Below are 16550 nucleotides of genomic sequence, written 5' to 3' on the forward strand. Positions count from 1 at the left end.
CAAGATAAAACCTGAGAAAAACAACTAAACAAAGTGGAGGTAGGTAACCTTCCAGAAAAAGAATTCAGAATAATGATAGTGAAGATAATGATAGAGAAGATAAGATGATAATGAAGATAATGATAGTGAAAAGAATGGAGGAAAAGATGGAGAAGATGCAAGAAATGTTTAACAAAGACCTAGAAGAATTAAAAAACGAACACCTACAAAAATTAAAGAACAAACAAACAGGTGAACAGAACAATAACTGAAATGAAAACTACACTAGAAGGAATCAGTAGCAGAATAACTGAGGCAGAAGAACGGATAAGTGACTTGGAAGACAGAATGGTGAAATTCAGTGCCATGGAACAGAATAAAGCAAAAAAGAATGAAAAGAAATGAAGACAGCCTGAGAGACCTCTGGGACAAAATTAATTGCACCAACATTCACATTATGTACGGTTCCCAGAAGGAGAAGAGAGAGAGAGGACCTGAGAAAATATTTGAATACATTATAGTGGAAAGCTTCCCTAACATGGGAAAAGAAATAGCCACCCAGGTCCAGGAAGCACAGAGAGTCACAGGCAGGATAAACTCAAGGAGAAACACGCTGAGACACATAGTAATCAAATTGACAAAAATTAAAGACAAAGAAAAATTATTGAAAGCAACAAGGGAAAAATGACAAATATCATACAGGGTAACTCCCATAAGGTTAACAGCTGATTTCTCAGCAGAATCTCTACAAGCCAGAAGGGAGTGGCATGATATACTTACAGTGATGAAAGGGAAGAACGTACAACCAAGATTACTCTACCCGGCAAGGATCTCATTCAGATTTGATGGAGAAATCAAAAGCTTTACAGACAAGCAAAAGCTAAGAGAATTCAGCACCACCAAACCAGCTCTACAACAAATGCTAAAGGAACTTCTGTAACTGGGAAGCACAAGAGAAGAAAAGGACCTATAAAAACAAACCGAAAACAATTAAGAAAATGGTCATAGGAACATACATATCAATAATTACCTTAAACGTGAATGGATTAAATGCTCCAACCAAAAGATACAGGCTCGCTGAATGGATACAATAACAAGACCCATATATATGCTGTCTACAAGAGACCCACTTCAGACCTAGGAACACATACAGACTGAAAGTGAGGAGATGGAAAAAGATATTCCATGCAAATAGAAATCAAAAGAAAGCTGGAGTAGCTATACTCGTATCAGATAAAATAGACTTTAATGTTACAAGAGACAAGGAAGGACACTACATAATGATCAAGTGATCAATCCAAGAAGAAGATATAACAATTATAAATATATATGCACCCAACATAGGCGCACCTCAATACATAAGGCAACTGCTAGCAGCTATAAAAGAGGAAATCGACAGTAACACAATAATAGTGGGGGACTTTAACACTTCACTTACACCAACAGACAGATCATCCAAAATTTAAATAAAGAAACAGAAGCTTTAAATGACACAATAGGACAGATAGATTTAATTGATATTTATAGGACATTCCATCCAAAAACAGCATATTATACGTTCTTCTCAAGTGTGCACGGAACATTCTCCAGGATAGATCACATCTTGAATCACAAATCAAGCCTCAGTAAATTTAAGAAAATTGAAATCATATCAACCATCTTTTCTAACCACAATGCTATGAGATGAGAAATGTGCTTTGTGACCGCCTGGAGGGGTGGGATAGGGAGGGTGGGTGGGAGGGAGACACAAGAGGGAAGAGATATGGGAACATATGTATATGTATAATTGATTCACTTTGCTATAAAGCAGAAACTAACACACCATTGTAAAGCAATTATACTCCAATAAAGATGTAAAAAAAAAAAAAAGAGGTGCAAAAAAAAAGAGAAAGAAATGTATTATAGGGAAAAAACAAACGCATGGACGCTAAACAATACGTTACTAAATAACCAAGAGATCACTGAAGAAATCAAAGAGGAAATCAAAAAATACCTAGAGACAAATGACAATGAAAACACAACAATCCAAGACCTATGGGATGCAGCAGAAGCAGTTCTAAGAGGGAAGTTTATAGCTATACAAGCCTACCTCAAGAAACTAAGAAAAATCTCAAATAAACAATCTAGCCTTACACCTAAAGGAACTAGAGAAAGAAGAAAAAACCCCAAGGTTGGCAGAAGGAAAGAAATCATAACGATCAGAGCAGAAATAAATGAAATAGAAACAAAGAAAACAATAGCAAAGATAATAAAACTAAAAGCTGGTTCTTCGAGATGATGAACAAAATTGATAAACCATTAGCCAGACTCATCAAGAAAAAGAGGGAGAGGACTCAAATTAATAAAATTAGAAATGAAAAAGCAAAAGTTACTATAGATACCGCAGAAATACAAAGCAACCTAAGAGACTACTACAAGCAACTCTATGCCAATAAAATGGACAACCTGGAAGAAGTAGACAAATTCTTAGAAAGGTATAACCTTCCAAGACTGAACCAGGAAGAAACAGAAAGTATGAACAGACCAATCACAAGTAATGAAATTGAAACTGTGATTAAAAATCTTCCAACAAACAAAAGTCCAGGACCAGGTGGCTTCACAGGTGTATTCTATCAAACATTTGAGAAGAGCTAAATAAAACCCATCCTTCTCAAACTCTTCCAAAATATTGTACAGGAAGGAACACTCCCATACTCATTCTATGAGGCCACCATCACCCTGATACCAAAACCAGACAAAGATACTACAATAAAGAAAATTACATATCAGTATCACTGATGACTATAGATGCAAAAATCCTCAACAAAATACAGCAAACAGAATCCAACAACACATTAAAAGTATCATACACTATCATCAAGTGGGATTTATCCCAGAGATGCAAGGATTCTTCAATATACACAAATCAATCAATGTGATACACCATATTAACATAACAAATTGAAGAGTAAAAACCATATGATCATTTCAATAGATGCTGAAAAAGCTTTTGACAAAATTCAACACCCATTTATGATAAAAAGTCTCCAGAAACTGGGCATAGAGGGAACCTATGTCAAGATAATAAAGGACGTGTGACATACCCACAGCAAACATCATTCTCAATGGTGAAAAACTGAAAGCATTTCCTCTAAGATCAGTAACAAGACAAGGATATCCACTCTCGCCACTATTATTCAACATAGTTTTGGAAGTCCTAGCCACAGCAATCAGAGAAGAAAAAGAAATAAAAGGAATACAAAGAGGAAAAGAAGTAAAACTGTCAACTGTTTGCACATGACATGATACTATACATAGAGAATCCTAAAGATGCCACCAGAAAACAACTAGAGCTAATTAGTGAATTTGGAATGAAGTTGCAGGATACAAAATTAATGCACAGAAATGTCTTGCATTCCTAAACACTAACAACGAATGATCAGAAAGAGAAATTAAGGAAATAATCCCATTCACCATTGCAACTAAAAGAATAAAATACCTAGGAATAAACCTACCAATGGAGGTAAAAGACCTGTACTCAGAAAACTGTGACACTGATGAAAGAAATCAAAGATGACACAAACAGATGGAGACATATACCATGTTCTTGGAAGAATTAAAATTGTGAAAATGACTATACTACCCAAAGCAATCTACAGATACAATGCAATCCCTATGAAATTATCAGTGACATTTTTTTACAGAAATAGAACAAAAAATCTTAAAATTTGTATGGAGACACAGAAGACCCCGAATAGCCAAAGCAATCTTGTGGGGAAAAAAACGGAGCTGGAGGAATCAGACTCCCTGACTTCAGACTATACTACTAAGCTACAGTAATCAAGACAATATGGTACTGGCACAGAAACTGAAATACAGATCAATGGGACAAAATTGAAAGCCCAGAGTTAAACCCGCACACCTGTGGTCAACTAATCTATGACAAAGGAGGCAAGGATATACAATGGAGAAAAGACAGTCTCTTCAGTAAGTGGTGCTGGGAAAACTGGACAGCTACATGAAAAAGAAGGAAATTAGAACACTCCCTAACACCATACACAAAAATAAACTCAAAGTGGATTAAAACCTTAATGTAAGGCCAGATAATATAGAGCTCTTAGTGGAAAACATAGGAAAAACACTCTTTGACATAAATCACAGCAAGATCTTTTTTGATCCACCTCCTAGAGTAATGGAAATAACAAAAATAAACAAATGGGACCTAATGAAACTTAAAAGCTTTTGCATAGCAAAGGAAACTATAAACAAAATAAAAAGCCAACCCTCAGAATGGGAGAAAATATTTGGAAATGAATCAACGGACAAAGGATTAATCTCCAAAATATATAAACAGCTCATGCAGCTCAATATTAAAGGAAACAACCCAGTCAAGAAATGGGCAGAAGACCAAAATAGACCTCTCTCCAAAGAAGACATACAGATGGCCAAGAGGCACATGAAAAGCTGCTCAACATCACTAATTATTAGAGAAATGCAAATCAAAACTACAATGAGGTATCACCCCACAGCAGTTAGAATGGGCATCATCAGAAAATCTACAAACAACAAATGCTGTAGAGGGTGTGGAGAAAAGGGAACCCTCTTGCACTGTTGTTGGGAATGTAAATTGATACAGCCACTATGGAGAACAGTATGGAGGTTCCTTAGAAAACTAAAAATAGAATTACCATATGATCCAGCAATCCCACTACTGGGCATATACCCAGAGAAAACCATAATTCAAAAAGACACATGCACCCCAGTGTTCATTGCAGCACTATTTACAATAGACAGGTGGAGGCAACCTAAATGCCCGTCGACAGATGAATGGATAAAGAAGATGTGGTACATATACCATGGAATATTACTCAGCCATAAAAAGGAACAAAATTGGGTCATTTGTAGAGACGTGGATGGACCTAGAGACTGTTATACAGAGTAAAGTAAGTCCAAAAGAGAAAAACAAATATCATATATTAACGCATACATGTGGAATCTGGAAAAATGGTACAGATGAACCAGTTTGCGGGGCAGAAATAGAGAAACAGATATAGAGAACAAATGTATGGACACCAAGGGGGGAAATTGAGGGGGGGGGTGAATTGGAAGATTGGAATTGGCATGTGTACACTAATATGTTTGAAATGGATGACTAATAAGAGCCTGTTGTATAAAAAAATAAAATTAAAAAATATTGAATCTTCTAATCTATGAACAAGTATGCCTTTCCATTTATTTTATTTAGGTCTTTAACTTCTCTCAGCCAATTTTGCAGCTTTTAACTATACTAGTTTTTCATAGCTTTTGTCAGATCTCTCCTTAGCCTATCTTTTTTTTAATGCTAAACAACAGTGTTGAAAATTTCTTCCCAATTTTTCATTGCTAATTCATAGAAATATAATTGATATTTGTGTATTGATCTTAGGTCCTACATAAGACTACTACCATCCTTGCTAATCACCCTTGATATAGTAGCTTTTTTGTAGATTCCATCTGATAGTCTACACAGATGATTGTATTTTCTGCAAGTAAAGACAGTTTTATTCTTTCCTAATCTGGATGCCTTTTATTTTCCTTTCTTGGCTGCTTGTACTGGGTAGAATCTTCAATATGAGGTTGCATAGGACTCAGGGAGACTGCCTGGTTCTTTACGTTCTCTCTCCCTAGTTGTGGCTCTGGAATTCACTATGCGCGGTAAGCTGAGTCCAGTAATCTGGCTCATCTGTGTGTTTGCTGTCTCTCGGGGATCATTCTCTTTTGTTGCCTGCTGCTTATTGTCTTGATATGGTTGTTTCAAGCAGGTGGGTATATCCTGTTACTCTTCCTTGGCTAGAATCAGCGTGTCCATACTATCACACATCTAGTCCAATCAAGTTTTTATCCTCACCACTCACTAAAGACAGTTGCCAAATTCATTAGTTACTTATCAGTCCTCTTTTTTGGCTTATACAGCATTTGGAGTAATTGATCACTCTCTTTCTAGGTACTTGCTAACTTATTGTGCAGGATACTTCTTGGTCCTCTTCTTTCTTCCCTGGCCACCCTTTGCCGTCTTTCTTGAATTCTGTTTAACTTCCAAACCTTTAAATGTTTGAATGCTCCATGGGTTCTTAGTCTTTGTGTTGTTAATACTCTTTAGTGGTTTCATTCAACCTAATTACTTTATATACCTTTTTATAGGTTGATTATTCTAAATTTACATTCTCAGTCCATCACTCTCTCCAGAACAGCATACTTTTATGTATTCAGCCGCTTATAAATATATCCATTTGGTTGTGAAATAGGTATCACAAACTTAACAAGTTGAAAACTGCACTTCTGAACTCTACCCCTTAAAAATGCTCCACTTGCTAATTCTCATTTTGGTAAATGGCAACTCCACCATGCCACTTATTCAGGCCATAACTTTGGAGTAATTTTGGCTTCTCTGTTTATCTTTGACCCAATATTTGGTTCCATCACCAAAAATCCTATTTGGTGTGCTTTCAAAATACAGTATATCCAGAATCTGACCACTACTTAACACTGCCACTTTGATTAGGATGGTCCAGACCCCATCTTCTCTCTCCTCCTTTAACAAAATACATTCTTAACTGGAATCCTTGGTTTAGTCCTTTTAAAAGGTGAATTAGAATATGTCATGTTTCTGCTAAAAACTGTCTAGTTTTTCACTTTATCAGGATTAATAAAAGCCAAGTCCTACAAATGTATAGTCTGGTCCCCTGCTGCCACTGTGGCCTCATTTCCTGCCATTCTTCCTCTCACTTCACTATAGGGACACTGAAAGGTTCTTTTTTCCCACTTTTTCACTTTTTTCAAATCTCTGCTCCAGTGTTATTTTAAAAAGGCCTTCTTTTATCACTCTTTGATCAAAAAGTTACGGTTCTCTCGTAAAGTAATAACCGTCCCTTTTACCTTCCTTTATTTTCCTCCATAGTTCTTACTATCTGGTATCTTTTTATTTTCTTGTTAATTCTGTCTTTCCAATTAGAATGTAAACCCTGTAAGGACAGGGACATCTCTCTGTTCAGTACTATTCCCAGCCCCTAGAACAGTGTCTGGAAACAAAGTACATACTTAATACATACTGATAGATTAATGCCCTGGATTCTCTCAACCATTTTTGATATGTGATCCAAGCTTTTCCTTAGAGTATAGGATCTCCTATGATCCCAGAGTTAGAGATTCTTTCATACTCTAATAGTATTTGAGTTTTCAGCTTATAGTTTTCACATTTTATTAGTCACTTGGCTCTACTCTGTCTGCACTTATCTCTGTTTTGAGTGTTGTTTGGGGATATTGTTGAAAAGACTTTTGTTACATATTTGGAGTTGACGTGGCAAACATTTATCAGTTTAAAACAATTCAGACTAGTTACTGAATCAGTGTGCTGAAATTGTTGAGGATACCTAGATTCTCTGATTTTACTAGTCTCTTGAAAATGTATACGTATTTCAGTCGTTGCTTTAAAAAATTATTCTGAATTTTGAGGAGTCTGAAAGGATCCCTACTTTAGAGATGTTTGGAAGTATTGTTTGTAGTTGGACACAGCACAATCAATAAATGTTTCATTTGTATACTATTTGCATATACTTATTCTGTAGATCCTAACACTTGGAAGATCCTGGGACCTAAAATGTCCAAGATGCCTGTCATTTCTTGTAGGTTGAAAAGTAAAATGTAGTAAATGATAATATTAAAATATCAAAAAGGATAGTATTAGAGATAGATTTGTGATGACTTCTTTTAGTTCTTGGCTCATTTCTTGGACAATTGCCACTTTACTGATACTTCCGTTTCAATCAGTTTTCTTTAATGTGATCTCTAATATGAATCTCAAGTCTTTCTGTTTGTTTTTGTTTTGAAAAAATCCGTAGAAGTTACATCAGTCCTATATACATTTTTTTCCTGTTAGAAGCTTCTTGATCAATATATATATATTTCCTGATGACTTGAATCCTCTGGGTACTCTAAATACTCACTGAATGACTTTACAAATACACATGAAAATTCTGAACAGTTGTTTATTCTTGGTTCTTGTGTTTTCATGGGAGCCACAGGTAGGGGAAAAGCAATCCTTTCTCTCTTTCTCTTTGAAAGGATAATGAGTTCAGTTGATTAACTACAAAACTTTTTATTTGATTTATATCAAATAGACACACAGAGCAGAAACAGGACATCGTATCTTATCATGTTTTTCGTTGGCTTCTAGAGTGTGCAGTAGCCAGGATATTACAAAGTTAAAGTCTTGCCAGACATGATAGGTTCAATTCTTTGCTGTTCTTAGCCTCTTTATGTTGTAGGCTTTACATCACCATTAATGAAGAACATATTTCAAATAACTTAGATCTTTAGTAATAAACAGTTGTTTCTCCAGTACACTTTTGCTCTCCAGTCAAATGCTCCAGTGAATCTTCAGATGGGAAAGTGGGGGGAAGAAGAGGCTCAATGTTTGGGAGCTCTTGAGTAGTGAGGCATTCTAATATTGACCTTGGTCTAAGAACCACAAAGGAAAATGTTTCTCCACTTTTTTTTTTTTGCGGTACGTGGGCCTCTCACTGTTGTGGCCTCTCCCCCTGCGGAGCACAGGCTCCGGACGCGCAGGCCCAGCGGCCATGGCCCACGGGCCCAGCCGCTCCACGGCATGCGGGATCATCCTGGACCGGGGCACGAACCCGTGTCCCCTGCCTTGGCAGGTGGACTCCCAGCCACTGCGCCACCAGGGAAGCCCTCTCCACAGTTTTTAGATTCCATGGGGGAAAATCTTATTCAGAAGTGGCTTTTAACTTTTGGGTTTAGTCTAGGATTGGAAATGTAATAGACACTTTTGTTTGCAAGCAACAGAAACTAACTGTGGCTAACTGAAAAACAAGGAGATAGGTCATTAGCAGCTCATGGAATCTAAGGGAGAGCCAAATTATCAGTACTTAAAGGGTAGTATAAAGCCTTGAGTAAGGGTTGAAACAAAAAAGTTTTACACCAGAATTGACTTTTGCAACAAGCAAAAACTACTCAATGTTTCTGTAGAAAAATTAGAAAGTAAAAAACCACTCATAATCTCCTAGAAATTAAAACAAAAAAAAATCGAAAAGAAAAACCTGATAGTTACATTAATATTTGTTTATGAGTAAAATTGAACACGTTAAAAAAAGCCATTTATAGTTTTTTGGTAAATATCTGCTCAGGCTCTTCAATTATTAGAGGGTTAGTTTTTTTGGTCAAATCTATCAACTTCTTCCTTGGTGGTTTTTCTGTCTTTGTTGTTATGCTGAGAGTGGTTTTCCCCGTTTACGTATTGTAAAATATTTTAAATACATTTTTGATTCAGTGGATCCATTTTTTCTTTTTCCTATCTCCAAATATTCTCTTTAATAATGGTGGCCATTAACCATGGTTCTTCTTTCTTTATTTTTCAAAAATTTTTCTTTAATTAAAGTATAGTTGACTTACAATATTATATTAGTTTCAGGTGTACAACATAGTAATTTGATATAGAATATGCCGCAAAGTTATTATGCAATATTGATTATATTCCCTGTGCTGCACATTGTATCCTTGTAACTTTTTATTTTGTACCTAGTAGTTTGTACCTCTTGAACCCCTTCACCTGTTGTGCCCCTCTTCACATCTCTCTTCCCTTCTCTCCCCCCTTCATAACTCTCTCCCCTCCCCTCTCTCCCACTAGTTTATTCTATCTGTGAGGTGATATCTCATTGTGGTTTTGATTTGCATTTGTATATGATGATACAAATAAAGAGATTCTGTATATAAGAGAAAACATACAGTATAATATTTGTCTCTCTGTCTTTATTTCACTAAGCAAAATATCCTCCAGGTCTATTTTGTCGCAAATGACAAAGTTTTATTCTTTTTTATAACTAATAGTCCATTTTGTGTGTGTGTGTGTGTGTGTGTGTGTGTGTGTATTACATCTTCTTTATGGATATTTAAGTCATTTCTGTGTTTTGGCTGTTGTAAATAATACTGCTTGAACATTGGCGTGCATATATCTTTTCAAATTAGTGCTCTTGTTTTTTCAGGTAAATACCCAGGAGTGGAATTGCTAGATCATATGGTAGTTCTATTTTTAATATTTTGAGGAACCTTCATATTGCTTTTCATAGTGGCGGTACCAATTTACATTTCCACCAGCTGTGCATGAGGGTTCCTTTTTCTCCACATCCTCATCAATACTTGTTATTTTTTGTTTTTTTGGATGATAGCCATTCTCAGTTGTGAGGTAATATCTCATTGTGGTTTTGATTTGCATTTGTATTTGATGATAGTGATGTTGACCATCTTTTCTTGTACTTGTTGGCCATCTGTTTCTTCTTTGGAAAAATGCCTGTCCAGGTCCTCTGCCCATGTTTTAATTGGGTTGTTTAGTTTTTTGATATTGAGTTGTATGAGTTCTTGGTTTAGTTTGGATAGTAATCCCTTATTGGACATACCATTTTCAAATATCTTTCCCCATTCAGTAGGTTGTCTTTTCGTTTTATTAGTTTCTTTCACTGTGAAAAAGTGTTTAAGTTTGATTTGGTCCCATTTGTTTATTTTTGCTTTTGTTTCCCTTGCCTGAGGAGACAGATCCAAAAAAATATTGCTAAGACTAATTTCAAAGAATGTATTGCCTATGCTCTCTTATAGGAGTTTTATGTTTTCAGGTCTTGCATTTGGATCTTTAATCCATTTTGAGTTTTTGTGTGTGGGTTTGTTTCTGGGCTCTCTATTCTGTTCCATTGGTCATGTGTCTGTTTTTATACCAATACCATAGTGTTCTGATTATTGTGGCTTTGTAGTATAGTCGGAAGTCAAGGAGTGTGATACCTCCAGCTTTTTTTTTTAATTGCTTAGGCTGTTAGGGTTCTTTTGTGGTTCCATACGAATTTTAAGATTATTTATTCTAGTTCTGTGAAATATGCCACTGGAATTTTGATAGAAATTGTATTGAGCCTATAGGTTGCTTTGGGTAGTATGGGTATTTTAACAATCCATGAACATGGGATATCTTTCCATTTATTTGCGTCTTTTTAAATTTCTTTTATCAGTGTCTTATAGCTTTCAAAGTACAGGTCTTCACCTTCTTGGTTAAATTAATTTTTTAATTTTATGGCCACACCATGCAGCTTGTGGGATCTTAGTTCCCTGACCAGGGATCGAATCCGGGCCCTTGGTAGCTCTAACCACTGGACTGCCAGGGAATTCCTGTCCTTGGTTAAATTTATTCCTAGGTGTTTTATTCTTTTGTTTTTGAAAATTCTGAATCATTTTATTGGATAAAGATATAAAACTGCCTATACAATATTCTTTTTTTTAACATCTTTATTGGAGTATAATTGCTTTACAATGGTGTGTTAGTTTCTGCTTTATAACAAAGTGAATCAGTTATACATATACACATGTTCCCATATCTCTTCCCTCTTGCATCTCCCTCCCTCCCACCCTCCCTATCCCACCGCTCTAGGTGGTCACAAAGCACCGAGGTGATCTCCCTGTGCTATGCGGCTGCTTCCCACTAGCTATCTATTCTGTGTTTGGTAGTGTATATGCGTCCATGTCACTCTCTCACTTTGTCACAGCCTACCCTTCCCCCTCCCCACATCCTCAAGTCTATTTTCTAGTGGGTCTGCGTCTCCATTCCGGTCTTACCCCTAGGTTCTTCATGACCTTTTTTTTTTTTCTTAGATTCCATATATATGTGTTAGCATACAGTATTTGTTTTTCTCTTTCTGATTTACTTCACTCTGTATGACAGACTCTAGGTCCATCCACCTCACTACACATAACTCAATTTCATTTCTTTTTATGGCTGAGTAATATTCCATTGTATATATGTGCCACATCTTCTTTATCCATTCATCCGATGATGGACACTTAGGTTGCTTCCATCTCCTGGCTATTGTAAATAGAGCTGCACTGAACATTTTGGTACATGACTCTTTTTGAATTATGGTTTTCTCAGGGTATATGCCCAGTAGTGGGATTGCTGGGTCGTATGGTAGTTCTATTTGTAGTTTTATAAGGAACCTCCATACTGTTCTCCATAGTGGCTGTATCAATTATCACACCAGTCAGAATGGCCATCATCAAAAAATCTAGAAACAATAAATGCTGGAGAGGGTGTGGAGAAAAGGGAACACTCTTGCACTGCTGGTGTTTATTCTTTTTGGTGCAATTGTAAATGGAATTGTTTTCTTAATTTCTATTTCTGATAGTTTATCATTGTGTATAGAAATCTGCCAGTTTTTGTATATTGATTATGTAACGTGCAACTTCACTGAATCTATTATTTCTAATTTTTTTTGGTGGAGACTTTAGTGTTTTCTATATATAGTAGCATGTCATCTGCAATGACAGTTTTCCTTATCCCTTTCCAAATGGAATGCCTTTATTTCTTCTTCTTGTGTGATTGCTGTGGCTAGGACTTTCAATATTATGTTAAATAGAAGTGGCAAGAGTGTGCATGCTTGTTTTGTCCCTGATCTTAAAGGAAAAGCTTTTAGCTTTTTACCATTGAGTATGATATTAGCTGTGGGTTTGTCGTAAATGTCCTTTATTATGTTTAGGTATGTTCCCTCTTTACCAAATTTGTTGAGAGTTTATCGTAAATAGATGTTAAATGCTTTTTTTTTTTTTTTGCATCTGTTGAGATGATCATGTGCTTTTTTTACCCTTCACTTTGTTAATGTGGTGTATCACATTGATTGATTTGCAGATATTGGACCATCCTTGCATCCTGAAATACTGCTTGATCATGATGTATGGTCCTTTTTATGTGTTGTTGAATTCTGTTTGCTAATATTTTGTTGAGGATTTTTGCATCTGTGTTCATCAGAGATACTGGTCTGCAGTTTTCTTTTTTTGTCGTGTCTTTTTCTGATTTTGGTATGAGGGTAAAGCTGGCCTTGCAGAATGAGTTTCAGAGTGTTCTCTGCTCTTTAGCTTTTTGGAATAGTTTGAGAAGGATAGGTACTGACTCTTTAAATGTTTGGTAGAATTGCCCTGTGAAGCTGTCTGGTCCTGGGCTTTAGTTTTTTTGGAGTTTTTTGATTACTGATTCAATTTCATTACTCGTAATTGGTTTGTCCATATTTTCTATTTATTTGTTCCTGATTCGGTCTTAGAAGATTGCAATGTCTAGGAATTTATCCATTTTTGGGGGGTTGTTCAATTTGTTGGTGTATAACTGTGGTATTATGATTGTTTGTTGTACTTCTGTGATGTTGGCTGTAACTTTTCTTTTGTTTCTAATTTTATTTGGGCTGTCTTTTTCTGGAAGATTGTGACTAAAGGTTTATAAGTTTTGTTTCTCTGTTCAAAAACCCAGCTCTTGGTTTCATTGGTCTTTTCTGTTGGTGGGTTTTTTTTGGTTTTTTTTTTTTCGGTCTCTATTTTATTTATTTCTGCTCTGATCTTTATTATTTTCCTCCTTCTACTAGCTACCTTTGGGCTTTGTCTTCTTTTTTAATTCTGTTAGATGGAAAGTTAGGTTGTTTGAGATTTTTCTTGTTTCTTGAGGTTGGCTTGTATCTTCTCTTGGAACTGCTTTTACTGTGTCCCATAGATTTTGGAAAGTTTTGTTTCTGTTTTCACTTGTCTCAAGATATTTTTTGATTTCCTCTTTGATTTGTTCATGGACGCATTGTGGTGTTCTTTTTTGTGATTTGTTTCTGGTAGCATGTTCAGTCTCCACGTGTTTGTATTTTTTCCATTTTTCTTTTTGTAATTAATTTCTAGTTTCATACCATTGTGGTCAGAAAGGATGCTTGATATAATTTCAATCTGTTAAATTTACTGAGACCTTTTTGTGGCCTAGCATGTGATCTTTCCTGGAGAAAGTTCCATGTGCACTTGAAAAGAATGTGTATTCTGTATTGGGATGAGATATGTATTCTGTAGATATCTATTAAGTCCATCTGGTCTAATATGTCATTTAAGACCACTGTTTCCTTATTGGTTTTCTGTCTGGATGATCTATTCATTGATGTAAGTAGGGTATTATAATCCCATACTGTTACCATATTTTGTCAATTTTTTCCTTTGTGTCTGTTATTATTTGCTTTATATATTTAGGTGCTCCTATTAGGTGCTCCTATATTAGGTGCATATATGTTTACAAATGTTACCTCTGCTTCTTGGATTGATCCTTTTATCATTATATGATGTCCTCCTTTGTCTTTTGCTCTGGATTTTGTTTTAAAGTCTGTTCTGCCTGATAAAAGTATTGCTACCCCATAAGCTGTTATTCTTAAGGTTGTAAGGAGATATCATTAGCACTGTCCCTTCAAGTTAATTCTGATACTTAATGTCTTAGTAAGGTGGGATTGCTATAACAAAACACTATAGACTGGTTGGCTTAAACATCTGGCATTTATTTTTTATAGTTCTGTGAGTTTGAGAAATCCAAGATCAAGGTGCAAGCAGAGGGTGTTGAGGACCCTTTCCTGACTTGTAGACAGCCACCTTCTTGCTTTGTCCTCACAGAGAGGGAGAGAGAGCTTTACTCTCTCTTCCTTTTCTTATGAGGACACTAATGCCAGCCTGTGGGCCCTGCCCTCATATAACCTAATTACCACAAAAAGACCCCACCACCAGTTAGGTATTCAATATATACATTTTGGAGGAACACAAACATTCAGTCCATAATACTTCTTTTATCTTTTCTCTTTTCTGCTTCCACCTGAGGAAGATGATTCTGTATTTTTTATTTGCTTTTATTTTGAACATTATTTACTGTGATTCTGACATCAAAGAAGAACACAAAGTAAAAACTAAAAGTTCTTTCTTTAATCCTTAGTAGTGTCCCTCCTTAGAGTAACTAATGTTTATCTTCCAGAGTATATAAAAAATTATTGTCAGTATATATGGAATATGTGGCTCATTTTTTTACATTTATATCTTCAGTCCATCTGGATTTGTGTGTGTGTGTGTGTGTGCGTGTGTGTGTTTAGTAAAGCAGGGGTAGATCTATTTCCAAATATTAGCTCTTGTCCTTTCATCATGTCTTGACTAATTCATTATTTCCCCACTTGTACAACATATTACATATTGTATGCCATTCTATATGTTGATCTGTTTGTGTACTTTGAATTGTTTTAAGACATTAAGGTTTTTATTATTTTTACTTTAGTATTCTTTCTCCCCTTTACTGTGCTATTGTGGGTTTTTTTTTTAAACATAGTGTCCCTATTCTAGTTTCAATAAGTTTTGTCATGGTTTTTACTGAAGTTGCATTGAATTTGTGTGCTAACATGGAGAGATTTGCTGTCTAAGTAGTAGGTATTACGTCTTTCTTCTCAGGAACATATCTTCCATTTACTCAAGTTAATTTCTCAGGTTTCTAGATTCTTTACAACATTATTCATGGGTGTTTTAAATGTTAATATTTTGCAAATATTGACTTTTTCTACAGTAAGTTTGTAAAGGTTATCACTTGTTATGGCATGATGAATATACATTTTGTATACAGTTTGCATGGTTTGCAAGCAACCACATTATTTGTCCTAATAGCACTTTACTTGGCCTTCTTAGGTTTTTCTAGTAATAGGTTTTTCAAATAATAATTTTGTCTTTTCCTTTCTTATTCTTATTCTTCCTTCTTTCCTTTTCTTGTCTCATTGAACGGGAATTTCTAGTCTAAGTTGAATGATGATAATGACAGTGCACCATCTTGTCTTGGTCTTTCATTAATAACCATGCCCCCTTTTAAATTTTAGCGTTGTGATGGCCATTGATTTGAGAAAAATCTACTTTATTATTAAGACTCCTTTTCTCAGTTGTTAGTTATTTTTTAAAAATCAGATAATGAGGGCTTCCCTGGTGGCACAGTGGTTAAAAATCCACCTGCCAATGCAGGGGACACAAGTTCGAGTCCTGGTCTGGGAAGATCCCACATGCTGTGGAGCAACTAAGCCCGTGCGCCACAACTACTGAGCCTGCACTCTAGAGCCCGTGAGCCACAACTACTAAGTCTGTGTGCCACAACTACTGAAGCCCGTGTGCCTAGAGCCCGTGCTCCACAACAAGAGAAGCCACCACAATGAGAAGCCTGTGCAGCACAACAAAGCGTAGCCCCTGCTTGCCGCAACTAGAGAAAGCCTGCGTGCAGCAACAAAGATCCAACGCAGCCAAAAATTAAATTAATTAATTAAAAAATTAGATAATGAATATTGAATTCTATTAAATGTCTAAATTAAATTAATTAATTAAAAAATTAGATAATGAATATTGAATTCTATTAAATGTCTTTTTGGCATCAGATGAGAAAGTTACGTGACCTTTCAGTGTGATGAATAGTCTAAAAATATCCTTACATTCTTGAATATCCTACTTGGTCATTGTGTCTTTTTCTTTAAATAAAGAGCTGTGTGTTCTTTCATAATATTATATGAAATTTTCAATATTTGTAAATTGCCCTTTCATTTGCATAGTTTTGGGTATAGTACTAGGCTTATGATAGCTTGTTAAAATGCATTAGAATACTTTCATATTTTATATGTTTTAGGTTAAATTTTAAAAGCTTTGTAATTATGCTTGAAAGCATAAGAGCAATGATGGTACATTTTTTGGACTTGATACTTTTTTGGTGGAGT

General features: G+C 35.6%; 1 protein-coding gene across 4 annotated transcripts in view; it reads left to right on the forward strand.

The window, feature by feature from the left end:
- Positions 1-16550, forward strand: part of LOC115842124 (nectin-3) — a 145440-nt gene that overhangs the window by 31763 nt on the left and 97127 nt on the right. The window lies entirely within an intron of this gene.

This window comes from Globicephala melas, chromosome 4 (assembly GCF_963455315.2).
Source record: "Globicephala melas chromosome 4, mGloMel1.2, whole genome shotgun sequence".
Lineage (NCBI taxonomy): Eukaryota > Metazoa > Chordata > Mammalia > Artiodactyla > Delphinidae > Globicephala > Globicephala melas.